Source organism: Bos taurus, chromosome 2 (assembly GCF_002263795.3).
Source record: "Bos taurus isolate L1 Dominette 01449 registration number 42190680 breed Hereford chromosome 2, ARS-UCD2.0, whole genome shotgun sequence".
NCBI classification, from domain to species: Eukaryota; Metazoa; Chordata; class Mammalia; order Artiodactyla; family Bovidae; genus Bos; species Bos taurus.
In genome coordinates this window covers 116,132,234-116,156,725 of record NC_037329.1, presented here as the reverse complement: position 1 = coordinate 116,156,725, position 24,492 = coordinate 116,132,234, and the positions used below count along the sequence as shown (strand labels likewise).

Here is a 24,492-nt window from a genome sequence, read left to right as displayed (position 1 = left end):
TCTCAATCAGCCTTTGCATTCCCTGGATGGAATATTTAGCCAGCACATGCAGTTTCTTCTTCAACATCATGACTGCAATTCAGTCTTGCCGCCTGTATAAGTCAGTTAACAAAATGATTGGGGAAGATGATTTTTTTCAGCCACATTAAAAAATTACAAAAGTGAATAAGCAGGGGATAAAAGACAGTCACCCTGGAAAAGAGTTTGGCCTCTTCTTAGAAGTTAAACATACACTTACCACAAAACCAAGTAATCCCATTCATAGGTATTGCCCAAATTGAATGAAAACTTATATTTATATGAAAACCTGTAGTCAGTGACTAAGCAGATAAACCGTGATACATCTAAACAATAGCATACTATCCAGCAATAAAGAGAAACAAACAGTAAATGGAGCACACACAGCATGGAGAAATCTCAAATGCAGCTTGCTGAGCGGAAGAACCTACTCTTAAATGATTATGTTGTTGTCATTGTTGTTCAGTTGCTAAGTCGTGACTAACTCTTTGCAACCCCGTGGACTGCAGCATGCCAGGCTACCCTGTCCTTCACTACTTCCTAAAGTTTGCTCAAACTCATGTCCCTTGAGTGGGTGATGCCATCCAACCGTCTCATCCTCTGTGGCACCCTTCTGCTCCTGCCCTCGATCTTTCCCAGCATCAGGGTTTTTTCCCAATCAGCTCTTCCCATCAGGTATATAAATGGTTATATACTATATGATTCCACTATCACAACATTTTAGAAAAGGCAATAGTATAGGAATGAACAACAGGTCAGTGATTGTAAGGATTAAGGAGGGAAAGATGGTCTGCCTATAAAAGAGCAGCACAGGAGAATTCTTTGGGGATGTTGAAAGTGTTCTATATCTTCTCATGGTTACAAGAATGTATGCATGTGTAAGACTGCATAGATATGTACACCCAAAAAAGTGAACTTTATTATCTGTAAATTTTACTCTACATAAATTTAAGAGCTAAGAAAGTAAATAAGCAGACCCTTCTAATAGGGAGGTGATGAACTACTGAAAGAAACCCCTTCATTTATTCACGTGAATGCTACATAGGAGTTCTTAAAAACAAATGCGAAGAGGGACACAGCACTTCGGAAAATCTGCAAGTGGAGGTACTGAAGAAGGTAGCATATTAGTTCAAGTCTGAATGGATGTTCTGATGAAGGGGTGGGGAACAGAGCAGTGGTAACGTCTCCCCATTCCAGCAGTGCTAAAGGTGTGAGAGTAAGTACAGAGGGAAGAAGACTCTGGGCATATTCAGCAAACAACATCAGTGGCATTTGCCTGGAGCTTAGAGAACAGGTTCGACAAGCGAAGTGCACTGAAATGATGGTGCCTACCTTGCCTGAGGGTGGTGAGGTTTAAATGATATAATGCAAGTACAGTGGTATAATATATGTGAAGATTAAGGGGTGTAAAATGTAACATAATGTCTGTATAATGTATGGTTAAGCACTTAAGACATGGAGTGACTCATAGCACTTACTGAGGTTTTTCTAGACATTAAAGGAAAATGGAAGTTTCTTAGGCTGGGAGGGGCAGGACACAGAATGGGCTAGATCTGAGGGAGCTACTGTTGGTGATCCTAATTAAAGGCTTTTGCTCCTGGTTACAGAGAAATGTTCTGAATTGGGCAATGGCAGCCAGAACAAAACAGAATGTAGACTCATGTCTGCAACTCTAGATGTTCAAGGAATGAAACTAAATGAAACTAATTTTTAATCTGATCTTTAGAATTGTGGAGTGGCGTAGAGCTCAGGGGAAAGAAACTGCCACAGAGTGGTCTTTCCAAAACAGAAACATGATGTCATAGAATAAATGTGTCCTTCCAGAATTTACGTGTTGAAATCCTATCACCACAGTGTGACAGCAGCCTTAGGAGGTGGGGCCTTTGGGAGGTGATTAAGATCTGATAAAATCATGAATGTGAAGTCCTTCTGCATGGGATTAATGCACTTAAAGGCCCTCTGCCTTGTGAGGGTGCAATGAGAAGTTAGCAGTTTGCAATCTGGAAGGGGGTTCTTATCAGAGTCTGGCCATTGTGCCCCCCTAATCTCACACTTCCAGCCTCCAGAACTGCAAGAAATATAATAGATTTCTCTTGTTGATAAACTATCCAGTTTACAGTTTTTGTTACAGTTTCAACAAGCTAAGATATAGTTGAAAGTGAAAGTATTAGTCACTCAGTCATGTTCAACTCTTTGCCACTCCATGAACTGTAGCCCACCAGGCTCCTCTGCCTGTGGGATTTTCTAGGCAAAAATGGTGGAGTGGGTTGCCATTTCCTCCTCCAGGAGATCTTACCAACCTAGGGACTGAGCCTGGTTCTCCTGCATTACAAACAAAGATATAGTTATGTCTCCTCTTATCTGGGAGTCTTTCTCTTTACTGCTGTTCCATTGCATTCAAGATAAAGACGAAGTCTTTAAAATTCCCTCCGAATTCCACATACTCCAAAACCTTATTCCTCTGGCCTCAGAGTGTCCCATTTATCTGCTCACTCCCTACATTCCACCAATCTTCCTTACCACTTCTTAAATGCACTATTTTTAAAAACTTGACATGTGTTACTTGTCTATCCGGAATCCTCTCCCAGCTTACCACCTTTCCACTCATCTTCCATCTATGCCTTGACCTCACCTCTAAGACTTTCAGATCTTCCTTCAAACTTCACCTCCTCAGGAAGCCTTGCCCTCCCTCCTTTATCTGTTCAGTATCATCTGGCACACAATCTGTGGGCTCTTCCTTGCAGTTTTCATTTCACAGTTATTACTTTCATAGGGACTCAAATATTTTCTCAAGGGATGAATGAAACGTCTCATAAGTTTGAACTTCAAATTGTTCTTGTTCAGTTGCTCAGTCATGTCCAACTCTTTGTGACCCCATAAACTGCTACACACCAGGCTTCCCTGTCCTTCACCATCTCCCAGAGCTTGCTCAAACTCATGACCATCAAGTCAGTGATGCTCTCTAACCATCTCATCCTCTGTCCTCCACTTCTCCTCCTATCTTCAATCTTTCCCAGCATCGGAGTCTTTTCCAATGAGTCAGCTGTTCACATCAAGTGGCTAAAGTATTGGAGCTTCAGCATCAGTCCTTCCAATGAATATTCAGGATTGATTTCTTTTAGGGATGGACTGGTTGGATCTCCTTGCAGTCCAGGGGACTCTCAAGAGTCTTCTCCAACACCACAGTTCAAAAGCATCAATTCCTCGATGCTCAGCCTTCTTTATGGTCCAGCTCTCACATCCATACATGACCACTGGAAAAGCTATAACTTTGACTATACAGACAAAGTAATAATTGGCAAAGTAATGCCTATTTTTTAATATGCTGTCTAGGTTGGTCATAGCTTTTCATCCATGGAGCTATCCATCATAGTCTTTTACTATCATGGCTGCAGTCACCATCTACAGTGATTTTGGAGCCCAAGAAAATTAAGTCTGTCACTGTTTACATTGTTTCTTCAATGGATTGTAAATCTTCAATTTACAATCAAGATGCCATGATTTTCGTTTTTTGATTGTTGAGTTTTAAGCCAGCTTTTTCACTCTCTTCTTTCACCTTCATCAAGAGGTTCTTTAGTTCCTCTTTGCTTTCTGCCATAAGGCTGGTGTCATCTGCATATCTGAGGTTATTGATATATCTCCTGGCAATCTTGACTCCAGCTTATTCTTCAGATACACAGGTGGAAATGGAGGAACACTGGGAAAGGATACAGTTTGAATGAGACAACTTTGCTTTGCATTTGAGAATTTTTTGCCTACTAGCTCAATAAAAATAATGTACAATCAATGATACATGTCAAGGTGTTTTGAGTCAATAATAGGTGTTACATGAATAAAAAGACTTATTTAATATTTATTTCCTATGGCAAGATTTCTAGTATACTTTCCAATAGTATTCTCTTTAAAGATAATCTAGAATACTTGTGAAGAACATCTGAACATTTTCTGCATGTATGGTATATAAGATAATTTTAAAGAAAAAAGTAGAATGTCAAGCCGAGTCAATTTCTACTTTCAATCATGCCTCCCTTCCTAATCGTACAGTGGCGTTTGAGAATGTATGCCTCTGTCAGATACAGATGTTTGATGCAACTGCCTCAGTCCACTGAACAAGTCAGACGTGCTTTTGAGCACTGATGATTTATGACTTATTTCTTTCTTAACCATGGGAGCCATTCTAAGCTACTCTCAGAAATACTACTAGACCAGCCCATCTTAAAACTATTCCTGGACATTCACACATACAGTCTTTCAAAGTAAATGAGGCCCCTATAGTGTGAGCTGCAGGGAATATGAAGGTAATTATGCCTCCTTCTACTTGAAAGCTGCCTGACAATTGGCTTAAAAGTACACTTGCCAATACTTCATAAGCAAGTTTTTATTCACTGTTTACTCCCTGTGCAAATATGATTTCCTGTGGCTCATGCTCATATGTAATAAAGATCAGAGATATTATCTTTTATTTATTTTACTCTCCTCACATTTAAAGGGAAAAACAAACATTTAAAGACCTCTTAAGTCATAAAGAATAAGAATTGCTATCTCAGTGCTTAGAGAAAACAGGTCCCCCAGATTAGGCCAAGATTCACTGCAATATAGCTCCAAATCTTGCTGGGCTGGAAGTAATAGTCCAGCGAAACACTGATGGGGCCAAAATGGGCCACTGATATGGCCAATTCAAGATCTCTATATCTTCATCTATGACCTGGTCATTCTTCATGTCCTTAGCAGCTGTTGTCTGGACATCTGCTGTGCCATGCACTTGGGGAGATGCACAGTTCTCACTGACAAGACAGCGGCCCCACTCTTCATTAGCCTACCTTCTGTTTGGGAAAAGGGCTTCCAAGGTAGCACCAGTGGTCAAGAACCTGCCTGCCAGTGCAGGAGACATAAATGAAGCATGTTTGATCCCTGGGTCAGGAAGATCCCCTGAAGAAACTAACAACCCACTCCAGTATTCTTGCCTGGAGAATTCCATAGACAGAGGAGCCTGGAGGGCTATAGTCCATGGGGTTGCAAGGAGCTGGACACAACTGAGTGACTAACACACACACACACACGTTTGGGGGAAAAGACAGGAATAATTTAAAAATGTTTATGCAAATTGTAATGACTGCTGTGAAGGAGAATTGCATGGTGCTATAAGCAAAAAGCAGAATCATCAGAAAAATTCACTGTGACAAGGTAGTTCATAAGGAGGTCTAAGAGATATGAAGAAATCTGACCCTCATCATACTCTTCAAGACTGAATGTGGAGATCAAGTACACAAAATCTCCCATTGGCTGTTTCTCCATCTGGGGTCTCTGGACTGTTGAAGACACTGGCAGCAATGTGCCCCAAGGAACTGGAGTAACAACTTAAGATCCTGGAATCTCTAAGAATTGTACTTAAGCCCTTAAATACTACTGTTGGTGTTTGCAGGAGACCAAGATTTGCCACAGAGTACAGCTTGTGAGAGGCTTTACCCAGGTGGCGCTAGTGGTAAAGAACCAGCCTACCAATTCAGGAGACTTAAGAGAAGTGGGTTTGATCCCTGGATTGGGAAGATCCCCTAGAGGAGGGTATAGCAACCCACTCCAGTATTCTTGCCTGGAGAATCCCATGGATAGAGGAGCCTGGCAGGCTACAGTCTATTGGGTCGCAAAGAGTCATACATAGTTTGCAGGGGAGCTAGAAAACAACAGAGCAATGTCTTCAAATTTTTGAGTGAAATGACTTTTCAACTTGGAATTTCAAATTTTTATTTACTCCTAGTAAAGTAAAAATTTATTTGACAAGACTGATTTGAAACCCAGGAATATTTTTGTGCTCTCTTCTCCTTTCCTTTCAAGTGAGAAAATATTAGCTGGCAACAGACATGATGATGAGGTGTGGACATTACAAAGGAACAAAAGTCAGGGCTCCAGCTGTCCTCACCCAGACACTATTATCTCCTCCTTTGCACAGAGAAGGGTGCATTTTTTAATCTTTCCAAAAGCTCAACTCAATTCAGTCACTGAGTCGTGTCCGACTCTTTGCAGCCTCATGGACTGCAGCATGCCAGTCTTCCCCATCCATCACCAACTCCCAGAGCTTACTCAAACTCAGGTCCATCGAGTTGGTGATGCCGTCCAACTATCTCATCCCCTATTGTCACCTTCTCTTCCTGTCTTCAGTATTTCCCAGCTTCAGGGTCTTTTCCAGTGAGTCAGTTCTTCACATCAAGTGGCCAAAATATTGGAGCTTCAGCTTCAGCATCAGTCCTTCCAATGAATATTCAGGACTGATTTCCTTTAAGATTGACTAGTTTGATCCTCTTGCAGTCCAAGGGACTCTGAAGAGTCTTCTCCAACTCCACAAAAGTAGACAATTCATAGTATCCTTCAGTTAAAAGCTGACATTTGGAATCTCAGACACAAACTATAATAAATTTTTTTTTTAATTCTTGATGGATGCCTCAATGATTGAAGTCAGAAACCATGAAATATTAAGTCTAAACACAAAATGAAACAAAACACAAAACACTTTCCTGCTCTCTTGCTGGCAATGATGTCTGGAGAGGTCAGAGAATGTGAAGTGTTTGAAGAGCATCTGAGTCACCTATCTATTTCAAACACTTGATCCCATAATCAAAGCTTAAATTCAGAAGTTTATTGGTCATGTCTTGTTAACAGCAAGCCTAGAGCTAACTTGAATTAACACCTCCATTACAAAAGTCATTTTTCCAGAAGTCATTGCCTTAAATGAATAAAGTTCAAGAAAGTAAATTGGAAAATAAGCCAGAATTAGGATATATGTCAGTTTTACCAACAGAGACAAAAATCCAATGAAGGGAAAAAAGAAAACAACAGCGGTCATCATGCAGAAAGTCTCTTTGAAACATGAATATTTTAATAATTAATCAAAATCATTGTCAAAGGAAACAAATGTGAAAGACTAGTTTTTATCTCTTCAGAACAATAGATAATCCCCTCTGGCACTTTTTTGTTTCTCTCTAATTGCTTTATCTATCTATCTGATTATTTATTCATTGTGTGAAAATGACAGACTTCAGAATTCCAATTTTCAAAGACTTAGCTTTAATGGCCATTAATTTGAAAAGCAAGTTACATCTAAGCACTTGCCAGTCTGTTAGAACATTTTACCTTAATGAGTCTCTGAAGAGCTCTAGGAATCCAAGCTATAGGGAGCAGTGATTCAGATACATGCTTGGAGCTAATGACTTAATACGTAGCCACAGAGCAGGCCAAATGAAGTAGTTCTTACACATCCAATGAAATAGAATTGAGAACAACTTTCAATGTAGATAGTGAATCTGAACAGTTCTTTTCAAAAGAAGGAAAAGTACATCTGTATCGTTAGCAGCTTGATTTGAGGACTAAATTATCTAAATAATCAATTCACTTTTCTGTGTGGCCTCAACCAGGATGCACATTCAGCAGTTGCTGTTGCATTTTTCTTTTTTATACATTTTTTTTTTTTTTTTGCATATACCAGTGGAATGACGGCATCCCTTAATTATTGACAGGGACACAGTTTTCGCTCAAATGTACCTAAGGCATCCGGGAGAGGTAAAGCTTGGAGTTATTTGTTTGTTTGGATGTCACATAATATAAGAGATGCTATTAAAGGTCTAGTTTAGATTCATTATTTGTATTTTAAAATTAGGTTCAGTATCATTTATTCCCAGTGATTGTAAGTATTTAAATGGCCTTTCATCTACTCTAAAATAATTGAGCTGCTAAGGCTACAAACATCCATTTCTACACTTTTTACATTTCTTTGTACAAATATTTATAACTTTGAGAAGAGGAAATGGTGACATTACAGGTGAAAATTAGAAATAACTTTAACAGAATTTTAAAGAGTTAAAACATAAAATTCTACAAAATTTAAAGCCATGCAGTATTTTTGCTCAGTTTACGCTCAGTTTATCTATTGCATTTTGTTCTAACGCATATCATCTAATGCATTTCTATTGCATTCATTTCATGCCGTAGTCAAAACTCAATATTCTTATCATGCCTGAAGGAAGATTTTTGTCAGTTAACTCATCAGCTTTTCAACACTGATGAAAAGCACATTCTCAGCTGGTTTTTTAAATGTTTTAAAATAAAGCTACCCTATATATGCTTTCATATGCTATATTGAGAAATTGAAATCATGCATTGGATTCAATGGGGTGATATGTAGGTATAACAGTTTATGTTTTCTCATTCTCATCAAAGACATTTATTTCTAAGAATAGAGTCTATTTTGCCTGCAAATCCGTATAAGTTCCCTCAAACAGCACTATTCATGTTAAGCAACTTAGTAAGTGATGCTTGTTAAGCGGTGATGGATGTTTTTCACATGTCTACATTTCTGCTGCAAATTATAATCTTTCTACTCTCCCTACGTGTAGTCGTCTCCCAATTTCATGTCTGTTGCAATCACCCGTTGGTTTTATGGCATGTGATGACAATATCACCCATACCACTTTCAGGTATTTAGATAAATAAGTCAAAAATGCCCCTGAGAAAAAGAATGAAGGCATTTCTTAATAAAATGTTTTATAGCTTGAAAAATACGGTAACACAGTTCTTGTATATATTAGATTCCAAATAGAGAAGTAAACATTTATTAAAAAAATAGTTTAATGTTCTTCTTTCTTTAATCACAAGGATTTATTCTGCTTTATCAAAACTCCAGAGAAGAAATTCTTTAGGCAAAACTTCTAGGACTCTAAGAATGACTTTTTTTTATTAATAATATGATTTTTTTTAATCTCATGCATTAAAAAAAATTATTGTCTTATAGTTGCTTTACAATGTTGTTAGTTGTGTTACTAAACAGCAAAGTGAATCAACTATATGTATACATATATCCGCTCTGTTTTGGAATTCCTTCCCATTTAGGTCACCACAGGGCATTGAGTAGAGTTCCCTATGCTATGCAGTAGGTTCTTATTAGCAATCTACTTTACACATACTATCAATAGTGTATATATGTCAATCCCAATCTCTGGATTCATCCCACCCCCACCCCCTTGGTGTTCATACATTTATTCTCTACTTCTGTGTCTCTACCTCTGCTTTGTAAATAAGATTGTCCATACCAGTTTTTTTTTTTTTTTTTCCGATTTCACATAAATGTGTTAAGATATTTGTTTTTCTCTTTCTGACTAACTTCACTCTGTATGACTATCTTTATATAAGAAGCCAAAATTTAATTGCTTTACACTCAGAAATAGCTGTTCTTTATAAAATTCTATTCGTGTTGTTTAGGTTATTTAGATTAAACCTTATAAAATGTTTTGTGTGAAAAAAGTTAAAGAGCAGCACTTTAAAATAGTTCACCTTTACACATTATAATCCAGAAAGCAATAAAATGTCATCTAGTGTACTCCAATGTTCTTTATTTTGTATTTCATCTAATCTTCACAGGAATTATGCAAATTATTATAAATTTATGACCCCCATTTTCCCCATGGTTTATTAAGACTGCTGCTGCTGCTGCTGCTGCTAAGTCGCTTCAGTCGTGTCCGACTCTGTGTGACCCCATACACGGCAGCCCACTGGCCTCCCCCGTCCCTGGGATTCTCCAGGCAAGAACACTGGAGTGGGTTGCCATTTCCTTCTCCAATGCATGCAAGTGAAAAGTGAAAGTGAAGTCGCTCAGTCGTGTCCGACTCTTTGCGACCTCATGGACTGCAGCCTACCAGGCTCCTCTGTCCATGGGATTTTCCAGGCAAGAGTACTGGAATGGGGTGCCATTGCCTTCTCCTTATTAAGACTACCAACTATTAAGAAGTGAAATCAGGATATGAAAACTAAGCTTGTCTGAAAGCAAAGCCCTTCTGTTTCTTCTGTACTCTGTGCCTCAAAGATTGGTCCAGCCATAGACAGGGATCATATTGTCCCATTTACTGTTTCTGGAATTTCCTCCATTGGTATTTGGTGAAACCTCTAAAATTTTAATATTCTGAACAATGACTTTGTCCTCTACATAGAAAACATAGGACTACTTTGAAAGCTTTGAAAATTGGGTGGCTTTCTGCTACATAGCTTACTTATTTCTTCAGTTCTTTGTTGTTAGTTCCTTTATTATGGCTGTTCATAGACTTTAAGGCTCTGGGTTATTTCTGGCTTTCATAACCTAGGGACAGTCCTGTTCTTTCAGTCTTTCTTTTCTAGACTATGTTTATCCAGATTAAGTAGAGTTAACCCTTTGAACTGAAGGCATCCAAGAGAATGCAAGAACTTATAAGGAAAACAGCAGTTTGAGCACAATGAATTTTGAAGAGTGAGATGTGTAGAGCCATCATATTGAACTTGATAACAAGTAAGAATTTCATGCTCAAGTCGTGTTTCAGAATCAGCAAAAAGATCTCGCCTACCATCTCCTGAGGTGTTGTTCACCTGTCAAAAAAATGTGAAGCCTCTGACTACTTCCCCTACCCAACACATGCTCTATTTTTCCAAGGGAAAAAATATATATATATTTTCCCTATTAAACGTGCTAGTGATTGTTGTGATTCTCTGAAACTTGGTTTAATTACAGTAGGCAAAATGGGGACTTGAGAAATCATCTTGATCAAAAAGAAAATAGAAGTTTGCTCTCAAGTAGAAGATCCCCCACTGCCACTGAGGATGTCTATAGCAAGTCATCTACTCAGTTGATCAGCATCTGAGTTTTCTTTGCCTGCATTACCCCTGGACATGACTCCTGAGAGTTTAGGACTGTATCTCAGCTCTTTGTGTTAGTAATCTAAATAACCTCTGTGAGAGAAGAAATAAACAAGGTGGAACCAAGTCTGATACATTCTTTTTCCTTTCAATTTAACATGCAAAAAAAGGTAAAACTTCCAGATAAACCCTGTTCTAAGGGAAATTTGACTCATCCCTGCCCCTCCATCCTTGGGCATCACTTTTATTTTAGAATCATCCCACATTATCAAGAAGAGATAACAGGAGAAACTCTTATAGCCAAGATGATAGATGACAAATTACAATAAAAAATTATTATATCCTAAGAGTCCCAAATCCTTTTACCAGGGGAGATTTTGAAAAATAAATATTTTCTTGGCACAACCCAAATATCCATAAAGGAACAAATAAAATGCAGTACATTGTGGTGCTGGAGAAGACTCTCTAGAGTCCCTTGGACTGGAAGGAGATTAAACTAGTCAATCCTAAAGGAAATCAACCCCAAATGTTCATTGGAAGGACTGATGGTGAAGGTTAAACTCCCAAAACTTTGGCCAGCTGATGGAAAGAGCTGACTCATCGGAAAAGACTCTGATGCTAGGAAAGATTGAGAGCAAGAGGAGAAGGGGACAACAGAGAATGAGATGGTTGGGTGGCATCATCTACTCAGTGGACCTGAGATTGAGCAAACTCAGGGAGATAGTGAAGAACAAGGAAGCCTGGCGTGCTGCAGTCCATGGGGTTGCAAAGAGTTAGACATGACAGAGCAACTGTGAACAATAAATTTTAATCACCAAAAATAAAAACCTTATGTTTTGTTTCTAAGACACATGATTTTAGTTATACTAAATGTCCAAAACAGGCAAATATGTACAGATATAAAGTAGATGAGTGATTGTCTAGGGCTAGAGGGAGGGTTCAGTTCAGTTCAGTTCAGTTGCTCAGTCGTGTCCGACTCTTTGCGACCCCATGAATCGCAGCATGCCAGGCCTCCCTGTCCATCACCAACTCCCAGAGTTCACTCAGACTCACATCCATCGAGTCACTGATGCCATCCAGCCATCTCATCCTCTGTCATCCCCTTCTCCTCCTGCCCCCAATCCCTCCCAGCATCACAGTCTTTTCCAATGAGTCAACTCTTTGCATGAGGTGGCCAAAGTACTGGAGTTTCAGCTTTAGCAGCATTCCTTCCAAAGAAATCCCAGGGCTGATCTCATTCAGAATAGACTGATTGGATCTCCTTGCAGTCCAAGGGACTCTCAAGAGTCTTCTCCAACACCACAGTTCAAAAGCATCAATTCTTTGGCGCTCAGCCTTCTTCACAGTCCAACTCTCACATCCATACATAACCACTGGAAAGACCATAGCCTTGACTAGACGGACCTTTGTTAGCAAAGTAATGTCTCTGCTTTTCAATATGCTATCTAGGCTGGTAATAACTTTCCTTCCAAGGAGTAAGCGTCTTTTAATTTCTTGGCTGCAGTCACCATCTGCAGTGATTTTGGAGCCCCCAAAAATAAAGTCTGACACTGTTTCCCCTGTTTCCCCATCTATTTCCCATGAAGTGATGGGACCAGATGCCATGATCTTCATTTTCTGAATGTTGAGTTTTAAACCAACTTTTTCACTCTCCTCTTTCACCTTTGTCAAGGGGCTTTATAGTTCCTCTTCACTTTCTGCCATAAGGGTGGTGTCATCTGCATATCTGAGCTAATTTATATTTCTCCCAGCAATCTTGATTCCAGCTTGTGCTTCTTCCAGCCCAGCGTTTCTCATGATGCTCTCTGCATATAAGTTAAATAAGCAGGGTGACAATATACAGCCTTGATGTACTCCTTTTCCTATTTGGAACCAGTCTGTGGTTCCATGTCCAGTTCTAACTGTTGCTTCCTGACCTGCATACAAATTTCTCAAGAGGCAGGTCAGGTGGTCTGGTATTCCCATCTCTTTCAGAATTTTCCACAGTGTATTGTGATCCACACAGTCAAAGGCTTTGGCATAGTCAATAAAGCAGAAATAGATGTTTTTCTGGAACTCTCTTGCTTTTTCCGTGATCCAGCAGATGTTGGCAATTTGGTCTCTGGTTGCTCTGCCTTTTCTAAAACCAGCTTGAACAACTGGAAGTTCACGGTTCACATATTGCTGAAGCCTGGCTTGGAGAATTTTGAGCATTACTTTACTAGCGTGTGAGATGAGTGCAATTGTGCAGTACTTTGAGCGTTCTTTGGCATTGCCTTTCTTTGGGATTGGAATGAAAACTGACCTTTTCCAGTCCTGTGGCCACTGCTGAGTTTTCCAAATTTGCTGGCATATTGAGTGCAGCACTTTCATAGCATCATCTTTCAGGATTTGGAATAGCTCAACTGGAATTCCATCACCTCCACTAGCTTTGTTCATAGTGATGCTTTCTAAGGCCCACTTGACTTCACATTCCAGGATGTCTGGCTCTAGGTGAGTGATCACACCATCGTGATTATCTGGGTCATGAAGATCTTTTTTGTACAGTTCTTCTGTGTATTCTTGCCACCTCTTCTTAATATCTTCTGCTTCTGTTAGGTCCATACCATTTCTGTCCTTTATCAAGCCCATCTTTGCATGAAATGTTCCCTTGGTATCTCTAATTTTCTTGAAGAGAACCCTAGTCTTTCCCATTCTGTTGTTTTCCTCTATTTCTTTGCATTGATCGCTAGGAAGGCTTTCTTATCTCTTCTTGCTATTCTTTGGAACTCTACATTCAGATATTTTTATATTTCCTTTTCTCGTTTGCTTTTCGCTTCTCTTCTTTTCACAGCTATTTGTAAGGCCTCCCCAGACAGCCATTTTGCTTTTTTGCATTTCTTTTCCATGGGGATGGTCTTGATCCCTGTCTCGTCCTGTACAATGTCACGAACCTCAGTCCATCGTTCATCAGGCACTCTATCGATCAGATCTAGTCCCTTAAATCTATTTCTCACTTCCACTGTATAGTCATAAGGGATTTGATTTAGGTCATACCTGAATGGTCTAGTGGTTTTCCCAACTTTCTTCAATTTCAGTCTGAATTTGGCAATAAGGAGTTCCTGATCTGAGCCACAGTCAGCTCCTGGTCTTGTTTTTGTTGACTACATAGAGCTTCTCCATCTTTGGCTGCAAAGAATATAATCAATCTGATTTTGGTGTTGACCATCTGGTGATGTCCATGTGTAGAGTCTTCTCTTGTGTTTTTGGAAGGGGGTGTTTGTTATGACCAGTGCATTTTCTTGGCAAAACTCTATTAGTCTTTGGCCGGCTTCATTCTGTACTCCAAAGCCAAATTTGCCTGTTACTCCAGGTGTTTCTTGACTTCCTACTTTTGCATTCCAGTCCCCTATAATGAAAAGGACATCTTTTTTGGATGTTAGTTCTAAAAGGTCTTGTAGGTTTTCATAGAACCGTTCAACTTCAGCTTCTTCAGCATTACTGGTTGGGACAAAGACTTGGATTACTGTGATACTGAATGGTTTGCCTTGGAAACGAACAGAGATCATTCTGTCGTTTTTGAGGGAGGGAGGGAGGGTACCTGGGGAGAAATAAAGATTGATTGCTAATAATAAAGATTGATTGTACATTTCCTTTCATTGATGGTAAAAATATTCTAAAATTTACTGTGGTGATGATTGCACAACTCTGTGAATATATGAAAAACCATAGAAGCATACATTCTACATGGATAAGTCATATGGTATATTAATTATATCTCAATAAAACATATATTTTAAGTGGAAATCTAAAATAAATATCATGTGTTTTTATCTGGTAAATGTATATCAGACATTAAATTTATCCTCATACTCCAAAAGAATTGTCTTTAAAACAACAAAAATTTTGGGAAAATGAATAATTACTCTAGAGTAGCATCCTTATTTTTCATTTATTTTTTAGGTTAGCAGTAAAATTGGCCTGACTTATGGTTAGTTAAAAAGCCTGTCATTGCTTGAAAGTCTATGCCTTTTACTTGAATAGCTACCCCACAACAGCATTTCAAAGTTATTTTTAAAAAAATATTGCCAATGAAAATAGAGGAAAATTTGACAGTCTCAAGTGTAAATAAAACTTCATATTTTATTTTGCATGATCGCTGAAATCATTCAAAACAATAACTGGATACACATGCAGTGTCATTCCAAACAGTCAAGTATGTTCTAGAATGTCTGACAGCTCTGTGGCTTGACAACATTGATATATAAATTGCCGTTTTAGTTTTCATCAACCTAAAGGACTAATCAGAGGAAAAGGCACATCCTTTAAAAGGTAACCATGGTCCAGGATCCTGAATCTAGCAGAAGTCTTTTGGTTGAGGAAGAAAGGAGGCAATTTTTATTTTGAAAGATTTGTCAATCAGCATTTTAAACTACCAAATTAAGAGATCCTCTCATCACCACATGGCCAGATGGCTGCATTGTTAGAAGCTGCAGAAAAAAGGAATTGGGTTTCTTCTAAGATAAAGCCTAAGTATATATTTGGTCACAGTAAACATTCAAATGCCTAGATTTCAAAAGCAATTTGACATCATGATCTTTGTTAACGTTTTCTAAGCAGAATCTCCATAAGAATAGAAATAGATTTTAGCTGACTTCAGGAGAGATGAAAACATACCCAGGAAAGAAAAGCAAGATTCCCACATTCTGGGCTAGAACCCACTTGTCATATATCCTCTTGCACAGCGATTTGCTTTTAGTGGGTGCATTATGTAATGGCATTTCTCAACTGTTGCATTTGACTATCTGAACAATCCAAAATGTTGACTAAAATGAATACATGAAAAAATGAAACTGTCCACATACAGTGGATCAGTTCAAAGACTGAAATCTGAAATTTTTACTTGACACATTAGTATTGTTTTTATCTGACTTAATTTGCATTGAAATAAAACTATTTATTCAGTTCAGTTCAGTCACTCAGTCACGTCCAACTCTTTGCAACCCCACGAATTGCAGCACGCCAGGCCTCTCTATCCATCACCAACTCCTGGAGTTCACTCAAACTCATGTCCATTGAGTCGGTGATGCCATACAGCCATCTCATCCTCTTATCGTCCCCTTCTCCTCCTGCCCCCAATCCCTCCCAGCATCAGAGTCTTTTCCAAAGAGTCAACTCTTCGCATGAGGTGGCCAAAGTATTGGAGTTTCAGCTTTAGCATCATTCCTTCCAAAGAAGTCCCAGGGATGATCTCCTTTAGAATGGACTGGTTGGATCTCCTTGCAGTCCAAGGGACTCTCAAAAGTCTTCTCCAACACCACAGTTCAAAAGCATCAATTCTTTGGCGCTCAGCCTTCTTCACAGTCCAACTCTCACATCCATACATGACCCCGGGAAAAACCATAGCCTTGACTAGATGGGCCTTTGTTGGCAAAGTAATGTCTCTGCTTTGCAATATGCTATCTAGGTTGGTCATAACTTTCCTTCCAAGGAGTAAGCGTCTTTTAATTTCATGGCTACAATCACCATCTGCAGTGATTTTGGAGCCCCCCAAAATAAAGTCTGACACTGTTTCCATTGTTTCCCCATCTATTTGCCATGAAGTGATGGGACCAGATGCCATGATCTTAGTTTTCTGAATGTTGAGTTTTAAGCCAACTTTTTGACTCTTTATTAAATATAGCTAACTTAGAAAAGTTGTTATGAATTGTTTCTTTGTAGTTGTTTTGTGGCCAACTCTTTGCAACCCCATGGACTCAACACACAAGGCCTCCATCTCCCTCACCATCTCCCAAAGTTTGTCCAAGTTCATGTTCATCGTATCAGTGACGTCATCCAGCCATCTCATACTCTGACACCCTCTTCTCCTTCTGCACTCAATCTTTCCCAGTATCAGGGACTTTTTCAGTGAGTCGTGTGTTCACATCAGGTGACCAAAATACTGGAGATTCAGCTTCAGCATCAGTCCTTCCAGTGAATATTCAGGGTTGATTTCCCTTAAAATTAACTGGTTTGATCTCCTTGCTGTCCATAGGACTTTCAGGAGTCTTATCCAGCACTACATTTCAAAAGCATCAATTATTTGACCTTCTGCCTTCTTTACAGTCCAGCTGTCATAGCCATACATGATCACTGGGAAGACCATAGCCTTGACTATAGGGACCTTTGTTGGCAGAGGCATGTCTCTGCTTTTCAACACACTGCCTAGGTTTCTCATCGCTTTCCTGCCAAGAAGCAATCGTCTTCTGATTTCATGGCTGCAGTCATCATTCTCAATGATTTTGGAGCCCAAGAAGAGGAAATCGGTCACTACTTCCACCTTTTCTCCTTCTGTTTGCCATGCAGAAATTCCAGATGTTCAAGCTGGTTTTAGAAAGGCAGAGGAACCTGAGACCAAATGGCCAACATCCGCTGGGTCATCAAAAAAGCAAGAGAGTTCTGGAAAAACATCTATTTCTGCTTTATTGACTATGCTAAAGCCTTTGACTGTGTGGATCACAATAAACTGGAAAATTCTGAAAGAGATGGGAATACCAGACCACCTGACCTGCCTCTTGAGAAATTTGTATGCAGGTCAGGAAGCAACAGTTAGAACTGGACATGGAACAATAGACTGGTTCCAAATAGGAAAAGGAGTTCGTCGAGGCTGTATATTGTCACCCTGTTTATTTAACATCTATGCAGAGTACATCATGAGAAACACTGGGCTGGGAGAAATATAAATAACCTCAGATATGCAGATGACACCACCCTTATGGCAGAAAGTGAAGAGGAACTATAAAGCCCCTTGACAAAGGTGAAAGAGGAGAGTGAAAAAGTTGGCTTAAAACTCAACATTCAGAAAACGAAAATCATGGCATCCGGTCCCATCACTTCATGGGAAATAGATGGGGAAACAGTGGAAACAGTTTCAGACTTTATTTTTTTGGACTCCAAAATCACTGCAGATGGTGATTGCATCCATGAAATTAAAAGTGCTTACTCCTTGGAAGGAAAGTTATGACCAACCTAGATAGCATATTGCAAAGCAGAGACATTACTTTGCCAACAAAGGTCTATCTAGTCAAGGCTATGGTTTTTCCAGTAGTCATGTATGAATGTGAGAGTTGGACTGTGAAGAAAGCTGAGCGCCGAGGAATTGATGCTTTTGAACTGTGGTATTGGAGAAGACTCTTGAGAGTCCCTTGGACTGCAAGGAGATCCAACCAGTCCATCCTATAGGAGACCGGTCCTAGGTATTCATTGGAAGGACTGATGCTGAGACTGAAACTCCAGTACTTTGGCCACCTCATGCAAACAGCTGACTCATTGGAAAAGACCCTGATGCTCAGAGGGATTGGGGACAGGAGGAGAAGGGGACGACAGAGGATGAGATGGTTGGATGGCATCACTGACTCAATGGACATGAGTTTGGGTGAGCTCCAGGAGTTGGTGATGGACAGGGAGGCTTGGCGTGCTGCAATTCATAGGGTCGCAAAGAGTCGGACACGACTGAGCCACTGAACTGAACTGAACTGAATGGGGCCAGATGCTATGATCTTAGTGTTTTTTAATATTTAGTCTTAAGCTGGCTCATTCACTCTCCTCCTTCACCCTCATTAAGAAACTTTAGTTCCTCTTCGCTTTCTGCCATTAGAGTGGTATCATCTGCCCACTTGACTTCACATGTTATGAATTACAATCTACTTAAAATTTTTTATATTTTCTTATTTTAATATAGTTTTAAGGTTAACCTTTTCTCATAGTAGCTTTCACCAAAACATCTTAAATCACTATCTAATAAAGTATAGTAAAATTTTATTTTTACTTGCCTACATCCTCCATTTATGAAAGTAGACTTATAGGTAAAATGCTTGACTTAATAATACAGAGAAAACAGTGTATCACCTACAAACATTAAAATGTTTACTACGTGTGAGTTCCTTTGAAGAATATTTTATTAGATTATTGAAAAGTCAAAATCATAAAGTGGCATAATATTCTGTGATACTTATTCCTACAATGTTTCGTTTTAAAACCATAATAATGACAGAAAAGAGGCTTTGAATTTAAAAGTTATGCACAACCATAAAATTAGCAAGAAAAGTTGTTTGTGTTCTCTTGATGATGATACTGTGTTTCCATCTGCTTTAACTGAATGTATCTGCAGATGCTCTAAATAAGGACAAATGCAGACACAATGTGAAATCCATTTTATGTGAAGAACAAGGAGCCTTGAGTCCAAAAAAAAACTAGTACCTTTTATGTGTATTTATTATGATTCTCAACTTTTTGCCTGTTTCTCTTTTTTAGCAAATCCTTATTAGGGGATAAAGAAGCCAATTTTTAAGCACTTTAGGCCATATCAACAGCCTGATTCATATTAGCCCAGTTAATCCTCCCATAACTTCTGTATTTAATCCCTTACATTCTTGTTGGAAGAAAACTATGCAACAAATAAGGAAAATAGTTAAATTGATGATTATTACACCTATCCCCTGTGATACGACTTTCACTTCACACATATACATTTATCAACAAGGATTCACTGAGCATCTCTGAAATGCCAGGCAGTGATAAGCACTAAGGATACAGTGATGACCAGAATCTGACCTCATGAACAAATAATCTAGTCCAGGCTGAAGGAAATAAACTGTGCTCAAGAACAAAGGTAATTAAATAAACACCTGTACTTTAATTCATGTCAATGTATGGCAAAAAACCACAATATTGTAAAATAATTAGCCTCCAATTAAAATAAATAAATTAAAAAAAAATCTTTCCCCATATCACTTGACACACAGTAAGCCTCCTACATAGAAACAAGTTCCGTTCCAAAAGTGCATTTCTAAGTTCCATTTGTTTGTAAGTCCAACAAAGTTAGCCTAGGTACCCAACTAACACAGTTGACTATATAGTACTGTACGGTAGTAGGTTTATAATACTTTTCACACAAATAATACATAAAAATGAAATACAAAAAAGCTAAAGTATTTTTAATCTTATAGTACATGCCTTGAAAGGCACAGAAGTATAATGCAACAGCTGGTAAGTGAGGGCTGGCATTGAGTGGACAGGCAGGAAGAGTTACTGACTGGAGAGGGGAGAGAAGGTGGGGACAAGGTAGACATGAGGGATTGTCAGCAATAGCAGATGGAGGGCAAGCTGCAATTTCATTCACCTCTGACATTAATAACACAGGTTCTGATTCCTTGCTGGATTCAAACCTATCTACCTTTTGGAAAAAATGGTCCAGTGATGTCTGGGTTGTAGCTCTCTTTTTTCTCATCATGGATGGTATGTTCACATCTTTGAATGTTTGCAAATTAAAGTTTGTATTTCGAGGACTTACTGTATTTGGATTTGCACATACAGTCATTTGACAGATAACTCAGTGACATTGAGAGTCCTTTGGACTGGGAGGAGATCCATCCAGTCAGTCCTAAAGGAAATCAGTCTTGACTATTCATTGGAAGGACTGATAATGAAGCTGAAGCTCCAATGCTTTCGCCACCTGATGTAAACAGCTGACTCATTGGAAAAGACCCTGATGCTGGGAAAGATTGAGAAGAGGGCGACAGAAGATGAGATGGTTGGATGGCATCACCTACTCAATGGACATGAGTTTGAGCAAGCTCCAGGAGTTGGTGATGGACAGGGAAGCCTGGCGTGCTGCAGTCCATGGGGTCACAAAGAGTCGGACATGACTGAGTGACCGAACTGAACAGTAACATCACTCCAGATTGAGATAAAGTGTCAACACAGAGCAGTTACACTTATTCCTAATTGAATGATGTCTCAGACATACCGACTCAGCCTCCATGCAGCCCATTAAACCATAATGAATAATCTCCTAGGCTTTAATGTTGGTCATACATAACACTTACCCTAAGCTGTTAGAAACTTTAACTTCCTGTTACCAAGTTTCCTTATATAATGTCCTCCTGTTTAAGTTTCCTCCTGTAATAACATGGGAGCAGTCTCACTTGCAGGAATGGAAATACCTAATTCTAACCCATAGGTCTCCTTCAATTCTTATTGCACAGGAAGTGTATCACAAAGTTATGAGTTCCCCTTTCATTCATCTTTTAAAGTCCGCTGAAATTATTCCGAGTCTTTTACTGTTCAGAAAGAAGGACATTTTGTCAACCCACTTTGATCTCACTCTGGAGTTCCTCTAGAAAGTTTTCCTTGCCTTGGATTTCACAACCTCTGTCTTCTCCTTCTCCTCAGGCTGTGCTTAATACAGAGATTCTTATCATTCATTACTCAACAGCTGGTCAGGGGAAAACCATCCATTCGTTGTTTTGTGCCGTTTTCCCTCTTCTGCTAATTACATGTGTCCTGCCTGCCTGCCTGCCAAGCTCACCTCAAATCTATCTTCTCAGAGATGCCATTTGTGATGAATCCCTTTTCCCAGCTTTCTCCACCAGTACATGTGCCTGTTACTTCTGTAACACTTCATGGTCATCTTTTTAGGGATGCATTCAGCTTTCAGCACAGCAAAACTTTCTGAGAGCGAGAAAAACATCTGTTTGTCTTCTCAGCACCCAGCACCAAGCAGTAAACCTTGGAGGTGTAGGGCCCTTAGTCCTCCGATCAACGTATACAATCTCCACTCCATAGCAACCATTCCCCAGTCCTACTGGACAGAGGCTTGTCGTACACTTTCCACTCAGAGTTCAGCATCAGAGGATGGCTGAATCTCAAGTAAACAGTCCACAGTCATAGAGAGTGAGCATATCCTAAGAGCATTTCCATCACAGAGACCATTTCACTGTGAAGTGCACTTACAGTAAAACTATCAAAGCTTCAATTTCAGGGCTCCTCGGGTACATAGGATCCTCTCGTAGGTATTCACAAAGTTATATGTTTTTGTGGTTTTCGAATTGAAGATATTTAAATTGAGGTTGTCTCTTTCCATTCAGACTCTCTGCATCTTACCTGTTCTCATGTGGAGGGTCATCAGAGTGACCCCAGACATGTGTGGGGTCTGGCTCAAAAGAAAATGAGTGGATTTGTATTTCCTTGAGATATGTTTATGTAGTTTGAGATCACGTCCATGTAGGAAGGTAGGAATGTCTTCCTGAATGCTCCCATCTTGGACAGAGGGTAACCCAGCCAGACATTGCACCAAGAAGATTTCAGATGAGAGACAGTTTTCCAATTGAATGTGTCCTACCATCCCCAATACCAGAAATAGAAAATAGTAAACAAGGTTTATGAGCCAGGAGCTAGTCTGTGAAGAATTCTAGTCACCAAACATGTAAAATTACAAATACAAGATTGGGTTCCACTGGTGTCTAGACAACACAGAATTCCCCCCAGTGGAAAATTCAGTAACATAGCACTGAAAATTATAAATGTACCATGTCCTTGTCTTTCTTTTTCAGTAGGAATCAACAGAGAATTTATCCAAATGTTAGTTTGTAAAGCACAAATTTTAATAGTATTAAAATGAATGAATATACCTATAGCCACTCATATACGAAAGAAATTATTTAGTGATTTCTCACAAGATTTGACAACAACCTGGAAAATGTGCAAGATATTATCAATATAAGTTTGTGAAGCTGAAGAAAATTAAATCAACAAGATTGGGGATGAATTATCTTTCTATTCTTGCTAGAGAAAATGATATTATACCACTGCTTTTATATGAAGAGATAATCAGAGTATTGAGCCAACACTGTAGGGGGAAATATTACGTAGGTGTACCAGGCTGTTTATTAATAAAAATAGCATTTTTCAGAAAGTTCTTGTGTTTATGGTATTTGTCAGTCTTTTTAAATTTGAGATTTGTTGTGGTTTCCTTTCTCTTTCTAAATAAATAGTCACTTTCACATCTAATTTAAACTTTTCAATTTCATCATTCTTTTTCTAAAGGAATGTCTCCCAAAAGTGTATGTATATCAGGCCCTAAAAACTTCCCCTACCACCAACATCCAGAAAGATGTATGGGTTCAGTACAATATCAGCAAGCAACTGGTTTGTGTCTTGCTTTGTTCCAGTCTTGGTCCAGCCAGCAAGTATGGAGAGCTTCCTCCTCCAAACATAGGCAGAGTTTCACATTGTAACACAAAATTAATTTCAAAAAATGTTCATCTTCAGAAACGAAATACAGTATCAGAGGGCAGAGAAATGGTTATTATAGATGCTTTTCTTGGGTCTCTCTGCTTTGCCCTCTTCCACTGTGAAATAGGATAATAGAGCTTTGTGATGCCCAGGGGCCAGGTAATGCACCTTTCTTTAAGGTGAATGGAAAATTGTCTAATCAATTCAATAACTGCCATCCCAGCTGCCTGTAATGAAAAGCCCCTGAGTACTAATGGATACTGAACCAGCTTTCCAAGGGCAGAGTTACTATTATTATATGAATATTCTCAAACTGCTCTAGATTGTAAACCAGGAAGCACCTACTCTCCATGCTCCCATTTGCTCTCTGTCTGTAAAAGGTCTCATGCCCGAATCTTCCCTATTAACCAAAAGATTGAGAGTGTGGGTGGCATTTCACACCCTTCCTTATTCCAAATGTCCATCAAGTTATTCTTAACAAGCAAATACTCTATCCAAGAAATGTACTGCAACGATATTGTGAGCCCCGGAAACCTGAAGAAATCTCTCAATAATTAGGATTAAAACAATAGTGAGCTTTACACTTCATCAATATATAACTATTTTAATTTTTAAGGCCTTTCCCAAAATCTTTCCCTTATGGTTCTTTTCCAACCCCAAAAAGAAAAACGATGGACTCTAAGAAAGGATGACCCCAAACAACTAACTGAAATCAGAAATCCCTATATGCTTGCAGATATCCACTTAAGTCCAAGTATCTGACTAACTATTGAGGTAATTAATATTCTCATCCAGTTTTTTATGGTCCTACTGTTTTTCTTCCCTTTTTTTTTTTTTTTTTAATTAGAGGATAGTTGCTTTACCACGTTGTGTGAATTTCTTGCAGTATAGCAAAATGAATCCGCCACTCACATACATATGTCCCGTCTTCCTTGGATTTCCTTCCCATTTAGGTCACCAGAGCACCAAGTAGAGTTCCCTGTGCTATTAAGTAGGTCCTTATTAGTTATCTATTTCATATATAGCAGTACCCAGGGTAGTTTATTTTAATTAATGTGATGTGGTTGTGGTTGTGTTCAGTTGCTAAGTCGTGTCCAACTCTCTGTGAACCCATGAACTGCAGTACGCCAGGCTTCTCTGTCCTTTACTATCTCCTGGAGTTTGTTCAGACTCATGTCTATTGAGTCAGTGATGCCATCCAACCATCTCATCCTCTGTCGCCCCCTTCTCTTCTTTCCCTCAATCTTTCCCAGCATCAGGGTCTTTTCCAGAGTTGGCTCTTCACATCAGGTGGCCAAAGTATTGAAGCTTCAGCTTCAGCATCAGTCCTTCCAATGAATATTCAGGACTGATTTCCTTTAGGATTTACAGCTTTGATCTCCTTACAGTCCAGGGGAGTCTCAAGAGTCTCCTCCAACACCACAGTTCAAAAGCATCAATTCTTCGGTGCTCAGCCTTCTTTATGGTCCAACTCTCACTTCCATACATGACTACTGTAAATACCATAGCTTTGACTATACAGATCTTTGCCAGCAAAGTGATGTCTCTGCTTTTTCAATACACTGTCTAGGTAGTTTTTCTTCCAAGGAGCAAGAGTCTTTTAATTTCATGGCTGCAGTCACCGTCCACAGTGATTTTAAAGCCCAAGAAAATGAAATCTGTCACTGTTTCCACTTTCTCCCCATCTATTTGACATGAAGTGATGGGACCAGATGCCATGATCTTACTTTTTGAATGCTGAGTTTTAAGCCAGCTTTTTCACTTTCCTCTTTCATCTTCATTAAGATGCTCTTTATTTCCTCTTCACTATCTGCC

General features: G+C 39.2%; 1 protein-coding gene across 7 annotated transcripts in view; it reads left to right on the top strand.

The window, feature by feature from the left end:
• The window catches only part of SPHKAP (SPHK1 interactor, AKAP domain containing), a 191,744-nt gene that overhangs the window by 120,418 nt on the left and 46,834 nt on the right, over positions 1-24,492 (top strand). The window lies entirely within an intron of this gene.